General features: G+C 43.5%; 1 long non-coding RNA gene across 1 annotated transcript in view; it reads left to right on the forward strand.

Annotated features, from left to right (window-relative positions):
* The window catches only part of LOC132017514 (uncharacterized), a 42,950-nt gene extending 41,151 nt beyond the window's left edge, over nt 1-1,799 (forward strand). Inside the window, exon 4 of the long non-coding RNA XR_009404304.1 lies at nt 1,646-1,799. This is a non-coding gene — a long non-coding RNA (uncharacterized LOC132017514). The remainder of the gene's footprint in view (nt 1-1,645) is intronic.
* The last annotated feature ends 8,120 nt before the right edge of the window (nt 1,800-9,919 follow it).

The following is a 9,919-nucleotide window of genomic DNA, read 5'->3' on the forward strand; positions in this document are numbered from 1 at the left end:
CCCCCCCCCCCCCCCCCCCCCCCCCGCCGCTATTCTTTGTCATTGCAAACAAAGGGTCCCACAGGGCCCCACAGGCAGGGCTGGCGTTCTGGAGGCCACCTTCCTCCTCCCTCCAGCCTTGGTACCAGCATTCTTTTTTGGTGGTGGAGAGCTTCTCCAGGCTTCATGATCACCTCCAAAGCAAAAACGCTTCTAACTACCCACTGTCGTATCAAGCCACAGAATCATGGAAGGACTAGGTTAGAAAGGCACCTCCAGCCTGCATAGCCCTCCGTCTCCCTCACCTAGTCCCTGCCAAGGATCAACTGAGACAGGGCTAGCAGTGACAAATCCTGGGATTCCAGCCTATAGGAAATGGGTTGAGGACCCAGAAGCCTGAACTGTCAGGATGGAAAGAAAACCTTTTCAGGGGGTAGGTGTGTTCTTCTTTCCATAGGGTTAGCTTGTGAATAGGTGGGGCTGGGAATGAGGGGGTACTGTGCAGTGAACAGACTTTCTCCCCAGCCTCGCAGCCTTCTCGTTCACTGCCCTGGGTCCTGCTTCAGCTCTCTGCTCTCGGTCCTGCTCTCTTTCTCCCCTCCTCTTCTTCTGCACCAAAGCAAGCCTTCAGGAATGGATCCAAAATATATTCATAATATGGTGTCAGTGACCGATAAAAGCTTTAGGTACTACTCAGTAGAAACATATTTGTATTCTGATAGGGCGCAGAGCCTTTAAAGAAAAGAATAAATCCATAAATCTTTAATGGAGAAATGTTAATTAAGTAGCAGAAGAAAGTTTGGAATTGAGTGGACCATACCTAGTTTTCCTGAAATCACATGACAGATATCTATTCTATTTAGAAATCAAACACACACACACACACACACACACACACACACCTTACTTACCACTTAATTTCAGGCAATATGTCAAATTACACTCTCTCTCTCTCTCTCTCTCTCTCTCATTTAAGTCTTACCCAAACCTTCCCTCCCCAAATAAAAACATGCAAGGTAGATATTTACTGTTTCATGTATATTCTGCTACCCAGAAAATTAATCGCCAAAACTTGCACTGCCCATAAATTTGGAACTGGGATGTGAGTCCAGCTTCTTTCTCCAGATCAGGAAGCTGCCAGAGGTAATACTCTTTTCATGTGGTGGGCAGCAGCTTTCCTGCTTGCCTCCCGGGTTGCTTAGTTAAGGAATGCACAGAGCTCTAAAAATCTTTTAAGTCATCTTAAAAAGTCCTCTTAATTGTCTCTGTTTTCCTCTGAACTTCCTCGTTTGTGGATGTCATCCTCGTAATGAAGCCCAGTGCCTGCTCTATTTTCATTTTTCAGCCTATGCAGGATATAAAAAATAAACAGCATATGGTGTAAAGTTAATGAGATTAAAAAAATAAGTTCACTTAAAATAATCCATGGGCTTTTCTACGTGTGTTCTTGGTCTGGCTTCAAAAACCACAGGCGTTTTACTATGCTTTAAAAAAGGGTGAATATTTGCATTGTTTCTGTTGAGGTCAGTGGGAAACCAATCTCACAGAATCAGCACTAATAATCATGTTGTTTATAAACAAGTGTCGCGCTAACCAATACAGACTGAGACTTACTGTGATGGGCTCGAGCGTTAAACATATTCAATGCAACTCTCTCCGGTTACAGATCTCACGCTCACGTGATACCCCTTGACCCTGCAAGGATCATGAAGTCTCACCCAGGGAGGAAGATGGGAAATCAGTGTCTCAGAGTGGTAGCCCTCTGAAGATAGCCTACAAGTTATATTACCATAATAGGTCGACCTGACCCTTTCAGAAAAAATTCCTACACCTCTGAAGCAAATTAAAAAGGAGAAGGAGGAGAAGCAGTTAGGAGTCCTTTCTTTATTTTAAAATGATTAGCTAACTACATAAAGGTATTGTTCCTTAAGCTACATCAGTTCTCTGCATTGAAAGAAACAATTAATTTGAAAATGCATGTGAATAATTTTACTTGGATGTTTGTGTTCAGCTACAAAGTTCTTTTGACAATTAAGTCCTAAGAGCCCACCGTGGGTCCAGGACTTTTCTGAGTATGGTGGAAGAAGGAAAAGAATCTTGAAGGTGGGGACTTTTTGTCCCTAAGGTATTGATAGCCCAGTAGAGGGACATAAGGGCCTTAATAAAATAATAGTATCAGACACTTCCCTTATGCCATGCACTGTGCTCAGAGCTTTGCAAGGATTATTTAATCTCAGAAGCCCAGTGAATTAGCTACTGTTATTTTTCTGTATTTTTGACGGGATGAAATCAAGGTTTGTGTGGTTTACTGAAATCTCGAAGTGCCGTGAGGATTATGAAAAATCATAGGCACTATATCGGGTTTCGATATTGTTTCCTACTTAAAAAAAGAAGAAGAAGAAAAAACCAAACAAACAAAGCAAAAAACAAAACAAAACATCAGTATTTTGAACCAGACAGAAGTTTTCCTCTCTCATAAACCAACTCTGAAGGCAGACAGTAACTGACCCGGCAGCACACCTCCCCTTAAACACCCCGACTTCCCTGTCTCCAAGGGATCTGGGAAATGTAGACTTAAAAAAAAATTTTTTTAAACAGGTGGTCATGTGCCCAGCTAAAAACTGGGGCTTCAGCTACTAAGGGTAAAGAGAACAAATGTTGTGTTAGCAAAGCAACTTGCTTCTCTGCCATATCTATGTGCCCCTCTGCGGGGCACAGGATAGACAAAACACGTTTTCTGTAAATCATAGCTGTGAAACTCAAAGCAGCTTAGAAGTGGCTTGGTTTGTTGGTTTAAATACAACTATTTCTGCCTGAGGTTTTCCCTTTTCTAGATGGATGCCATATCCTTAAATAGGCAAATGAGTGAGAAGGGAAGGTGTGCTCTGGACAGGGCTTGCCTCTCCTTTTCCTCCCCCAGATATGCCAGGTGGTTTGTCCCAAGGTTTGCAGCTGTGGAAAGGTGGCAGAAAGCCATGTCAGTGCAAAACAAAAGATACTGCCTGGGTCCGGGCATTTCCCAACCTAGTTTTCTACTTACTTCCTGTGCCTTCTTTCAGGGACTATAAATGATACCTCCAATCCCTGGCAAGTGGAGAGCATCTGGGGAGCCACACTGCATAATTCCGGGGGACACACAGTCATAGGGCTCGGAGGTGTCTTTTTAGATGGAGGGCTACAAGCCTGGTACCCCCGGAGGGCTGTGTCTTGACTCACTCTGTGCATTTGTTTTGAAGAGTTTCCCAAGGATCATCTCAATCTCACAAATTCCTAGATCTGAGAGAAGGCTCCCAGGTCACAAAATGTTTCCACTGTGTGGATCTGAGGAGTCGTTTCCAGCTTTTTAAAACCCTCTGAGGTGCCTTTAGGTCTGAGACTCTATGCTGAGCACAGTTGGCTTATCTGAGCAGTGGAGGGGTAGCGGGGCAGGGAGCGTTACTGAGAAAACTCGGGTAGGTTAGAGGGACAGGAGGAGGGGGCTGGATGGTGCGGATACAGGCTGGAATTTCCAGCTGCTTCATACATTGGGCCAGGAAGGGGTGGAGGAGGAAAAAGAAGGGAGAGGTAAGGCCCAGATCCTTCCATTGCCTCGTGAGCACATCTGAACTGGTACCAAAGTCTTCCCGAGCCTCTCACCATCTGCCCCACGGAGGGTCACTGCAGGCGTGCATGTACGACTTCATGTAAACTGGAAAAAGACGCCCCATCCTCCAGTGGACTCAGTCCTGTGCTAGGACTCAGGGAGTGGCAAGTGAGGCTCTGGCTGGCTTTGCAGCTCCCACTCATCTCCTTGGCTGGGAGCCCTTGAGCAGCGAACAGTCTGCACATTCTTAAGTGGGGGGACTCTGTGGGGTCAGTTCACTTATCGCCATCCCCACAGTGCCTCCTGTCCTCATCCAACTTCTCCATCTCTCATCCCTCACTTGGACGTGCTTCGTCGTGACAGATAACTCTGAGAGCCACTTACAGGCTCCCATTTAGCCTTTCGTGTTGTCAAGTAAGGTTACACATTTATTCCTAGAGATACAGTGGCCGGATGAAAAGGGTTTCATCATGTTGGTTTTAAACTTGTGATCTGTTAACAGATCACACAGCTGGAGGGCACTATAAATTAATTAAAAATAAGTCCTAGAATTATTCTGAGCGTAAAAAAGCACACCTGGATTGCACTGGGTTTTGGAGGCTGAATACATTAAAAAATTGTAAACATTAAATGAATTTTTATGATCCTTAGTGTTTCTTCATAATTCACTGGGAGCCTCAAGAAAGGGAGGTGGTCAGGCCTCCCTGGGCTGAGAGATGAGCCTGGACCCCGAGACAGTCCCCAATGCTACCTCCCCTCTGCTCTGGCTCCACCCCTTCCCGGCAGCCAGTGGGTCCCATGACAGCCAGGATGCAGCGCTGTCAGACCGCGGCTCACATGTGGCAGTCCCTTAGCTCTGCTCTTGGAATACCGGCCTTGACCGAGGACCCCACCTCTGCGGCCGCTGCTGGCACGGCCCCCACTCTGCTCTCTACCCCACTGGCTTTCTACTGTCTGGGATGCCCTTTCCCTTCTTTCTCTGGTTTTCTCCCACTTTTCAGTTTTTGGCCCAAGCCATACTTCCCCTGCCTGGGTCAGGCTTCTTCATTGACTGCCCTCCTAGAACCCTGTCTCTTCAGAGCATGTTATGTGCACACAACTCTACGTTTACTGGTGTGATCATTTGTCTACCAGCAGGTTCACTCTGTGAGGTAAGCCGCTCCTTTCCTTCTCTGCACCCCTCCCCACTGTGATGGCTACAGAGCTCGGCACCCGGGTGCAGAGGAGTAACTCGGGCGTTATTTGCTGAATGAAGGGGCTGAGCCAAGAGGCCACCTCCCCAGCGGCTCCTTGTGTTACCCTTTGGGAGGGAAAACTTTTCTCACACACGGTCCTTGAGAAAGCAGGTCACCAGCACCAGAGAGAAGTGCGGCTTGAGAAAGGAGACATCTGAAGGGTCAGAGATACCAAGGATCTAGCCCATTGAATTTTAAGGCCTATGGCAACATCCCACATGCTAACATTTCCTGTAAGTTAGGGAGAGAAAAAAAAAAAGATGTATGCTTAACAACTTGGATGTTCTTAGAGGAACGCATTGATGATTTCTCAATGAAATTTGTGAATTTCATTTTGTGAAAGAAAGCACATAGCCAAGTCCTCTGTCCCTTACCAGAACAATGAGGGCACTGCCAATAACCTACCCTTAAAGATGCCCACTAATAATCTTAATGGATCAGGGACAAAGCAATTGAAGATACACAGGGTAAAATAAAAATCACACATGCACTGAGGGGCTTGGGTGGCTCAGTTGGTGGTGTCCAACTCTTGGTTTTGCTCAGGTAATGATCTTGGGATCACATGATCGAGCCTGCATAGGGCTCTGGGCTCAGCAAGGAGTTTGGTTGTTCCTCCTCCACCCCCGCCTCCCGCCCCCCCAAAACAAACAAACAAACAAATAAATAAGAGTTAAAAAATAATCACACATGCACTACATTAATGCACACGAGTTGCTTGGAATTTATTGTGCTTGAAGAGTAGTTTTATTTTAGAAGTTTATGTGTACTATGAAGCAATTAATCACATATAAGACCCAGAAGGGCCTCAGATAAGTAGCTAAAATCTTTCCAGAAAATGGAGGTATTTTGCTCTCCAAATGACTTGCCTTCGTATTCTTGATTATTATACATGACTTCAAATAGGTTTACTTCCCAAGTAGTTACTTCCGAAGAACTAGAGTGGAGCTATCTACAAAGTGTCTTTATCCACACAGCAGGGTTATCAGTGACAGAAGCCATACAGATGATTAGAAGACATGACATAATCGTAGAAGGAGAGAGTATTGAAACACACCTGTAAATGCCCAGTAAGAGATTTTGATGGGAATAAAATGAAAGAAATGTCATCAAACACATATTTATCTAAAAGGTATAGAAAATTTCTAAACGGGGCTGTAATAAAAATATTATTTATTACATACCATTCAAAATGTGGATGGTCAAATATAAGATAAAATGTACAATGTTCTAAAATGTAATAAGGTGTTTCTTTATACATTTCATTGATGTTACTATGTTTCTTGGGACCTTTGAGAGAGATTGCAGTAGCCTAATGGGAAATTTGACTTAAGGTTCTGGAAGTGTAGCCCCGTCAGTGGTGGGTTCCCAGCGTTACCTCTGAGCGCAGTGCCAGATTGAGGATTGATGATGAGGGCAAGGTGCCTGCCAACAAGGCATAGCCCCAGGGAATCTTGTTGGGTGGGAAAGTCTGAGCTTGCTTCTTTATTGGCCAAACCCTCTATGACGGTTCAGGGCAGCCCTGAGTACATTTTAAGGTAATTGTTTATTTCCCCTATTGAGGACAGGACCAAGAGAATAATTATCTTTTTATTCTAAAACATGTCACAAAGTAGATTCAAGATAAATTTGTTTGATAAATCAGTGGAACTTATTCCCATCTAGGTTGATTATGCATACTATATTATTCTTACTAAGTACAATGTGTTACTATTCGTCAGAGTCCCCAAATTTATTTAAATTATTTTCGCTTGTTTTTTTTTCCCCCCATATCCCACCTATTGTTTGCCTCCTAAACTTATGGACCACTGCTAATTTACATAGTTGTTTAAAATCAAATGCTATGTCCCATATCTTGCATTTACTCGGTTATTCACTGCTAACGCCTAAATCGGAGAAGTGAAAAGGACAATTGTTTAGTGCTTTTAAAGTCTCTGCCCAAGATCAGTAGGGAAATCCCATTAGCTCCATTCATCGCATTTCTCATAAATCTAAAAGGAAAGCAAGTATCCAAAGCCTTATTCTTTAATAGTTCTTATTTGTAAAACCTTGACAGGGCTTTATTCTAAATTGCTTCCAAATTACATAAAGAATACTGAGAAATATGATGGTTAGTGAATCGTGATAGCTTCAGTTATCGAATAAATAACCAGGAGAGTAAAAGGGGACTAATCTGAAAGCAAACAGAATGATGGGCTACGGGAAGGCAGAAAGAGCAGAGCTGTGGCATTCTTCAACTACCATCTGGCTCAATCCTCTTTAAGTGGCCAAGTGGAAGAAGAGTCTTTTATTTGGGGCCCTAAAACTTCTTCAAAAGAAGCAGTATTTAAATATTAGTATTTTCATAAAGTAACTCCCCTCCTCCCACCAAAAAACCCAAACAAACCAATCCTTTTTGTAGCCAAAAAGGAACGCTTAAGAAAATAATGGGTAATCTTCTGGCTAAACAGGAGGGCGCAGGGCAACCTGTGGGTGGGAGTGGGCTGCAGGGGCCTGAGGCCATTCCCCAGCGTGGGGGGACTTTAGCTCTGTCACTTTGTGGTTAGAGTGACTTATTCAAGTTGTCATTATTGTTTTGAAATTAGGCAAGAGGTGGAAAAGTAAGGACTTCATTAGGAAAAAATGTACCTGTTAATTTCTAGTACCTGATTTCATCAAAAGGAAACAATCATGTAGGGTTGCCGTATAGGATGAATGAGGCAAGTGGCTACAAGAGAATTCTCATCTATGGTTCTAACTGTGCTTTTGTGAAATGGGGGCTCGTTTCATCATTTTCGAACGGACCCCTGACAATTGCTGTTTTTGTCTATTAAGTCACAGATTTTTACATGAAACTCTAAGAGGCTTTTATTTTGTTTTCTTGAGAAGGTGTGTTTAAAAACTGTAAGCTGAATGACGAGGAGCCCGCCACTTGTCTTCAGCAAGGATGCTTTCAAGAAGGTATTTTAGCATTCTCTGTGGTTTAAGAGACAAAACCAAGTCCTGCCGGCTTTGTGTTGTGCTCTTACAGACTGCAGTGCCTTCTGTCTGCTTTAGGGTGTGGCATCTGCCATTGGGGAGGAGAAACTGGCATGTGTCGCCTTTTATAGCAGGCTGATTTCATTGTGCTAGGGGCCTCTATTTCATAGCCTCTTGGTTCCAATCTTCTAGTTGACTTGCTGAAACAAATGGGATTAAAAGAGATTTTGACTTTCTGTACCTATTTTTTTTTTTTTTTTAGTTCCATGATTTTTGTATATGAAAAATATTTTTAAGAAAAGGGCCAGAGCTAAACTTGGTGACTCATTTTCCCCTTTTGGGATTAGCTGTGAAAATAAGCCACAAAATATAGCTACTCCTGTTTAAATGGACTTTGACATATTTCATCAGTTTGGAAAAATGCTTTCCTACAATTATATCTATGTATTTAGTTTGGGTCTAGATGTCTAAAAGCATAAATATGTAATTGATTTTAGAATATATGTGTACACATACAAAACAGACATGTATTTATATTTGCATATAAGAAACTTTAAAAATTCAACTTTCGTGGTGTATTGCGTATAATTAGTATGTATTTGAATGCATAAAGGGAGAAAATCCAGGAGAAAATGTCAAAAAGGCACACTAACAAAGATGTAGTATTCTCTTGGCAAAAACTGATGAATGATTTGGCATGAATTCATCTTACAGTTCTGTAATTCTCTCTTACACACAATGATATAACCCGTTTTCCAGTTGTTTGCATAGAATTACAATTTGTTGTTTGTACACTCTGTAATGACCCTTGGGTGTGCACCTGATTCCCCTCCCCCACCAATTAGTCACCACTTTTTCCCACCTATCCTTTTCTGTTTAGTCATTAACATATTTGCACTTGCTCAAGCGAGTAAAAATAACCATTGCAGTTAAAATAAACTAATCTTTATAAGAAGCTGAAGAGTGAGATGATTTTAGAAAACTATGTTCTACTAAAATCATATATATTATTTCAGCTAGTGTGACCCCTTGGAAGTTCTGGTTTCCACACTAGTGCAAGTGAGTCATTGCTTAGGTTAAGAAGGCCTGCTTGAAGATACCCAGAAGGTTACTAGGTGATAAATTAACAATAATAAAAACATTTAAAACATCATCAAGTGACAAAATAGAGTATTTTTAAAAGAACAGAGTCTGAAACATTTCTTCTTAAGATTAGATTCGACCAGTTTACATTACTATTGATCTTATGTTTATTAAATATAATACGTATTTCTTTTTAGTTTTATTTCACACTGCTTAGAAACGAACCCATATCAAGAGGGTTAATTGTGCACATTAACCTCTGAAATATGATGAAAGGCGTCATATAGATTTCTGAAGACATGAGATAAACTTCAGCTGTCACTATTATGGCACCTGTAGTGAAATTTCCACGTGCAAGTGCGAGCATAACACACCAGTCTACTTATTTGAAGACCTTCCCTTTACTGAGAGGACAGACACGGGCATTTTAAGAAAAATGCTCCTTTGGGAATGCTTTTGCGTTTTCACTGATAAGCCTACACGCATATATGAGGTGCCTTAAAAAATCGTTATATAAACATCATCTCTGGGGCAGGTGCCGCCAGCCTCAGCACTTACTGAGCACTTGCTGTGTACAGGGCACAGCACTCCCTGAATGCGGCTAACCTTCCCTTAAAGGCTTTCACATTTCGCAGTTTGAAGAAGTTGTGGCAATCACGCCGATGGCCCGAATCAAGGCAGAGAGGCCAACAGTCTGAAAAATTACATAACTGCTGGGACAGGCAGTGCTTTTGCACAGATTGCCCAAATATTTTCTTTCTCCGTCGGCTCCCCCAAACCTTGGAGGCCAACAGACAACTTTGCTCCCCGGCCCTTCTCCCTCTTTTGTCTGCTCGTCAGACTCGTTTTCCACCTTTGTATCGCTCCTTTTAGACGTGAAAACAAACACGCGAACGGCCGGTTGGCAAGGAGACGGGGCACGAGGGGAAAGTGCAGCCTCCCGCCGCCCCACGCCGCCGCGCTCCGGGCGCCTGCGGAGCCGGCCCAAGCCCCCGGCCCGGGGCCGCCGGGTGCCCGCGAGGCTGCGCCCCGGCGGCGGGCGGGCGGCGGCGGCGGGCGGGCGGGAGGCTGCAGCCGTGCCCGG

Source organism: Mustela nigripes, chromosome 5, assembly GCF_022355385.1.
Source record: "Mustela nigripes isolate SB6536 chromosome 5, MUSNIG.SB6536, whole genome shotgun sequence".
Classification (NCBI taxonomy): domain Eukaryota; kingdom Metazoa; phylum Chordata; class Mammalia; order Carnivora; family Mustelidae; genus Mustela; species Mustela nigripes.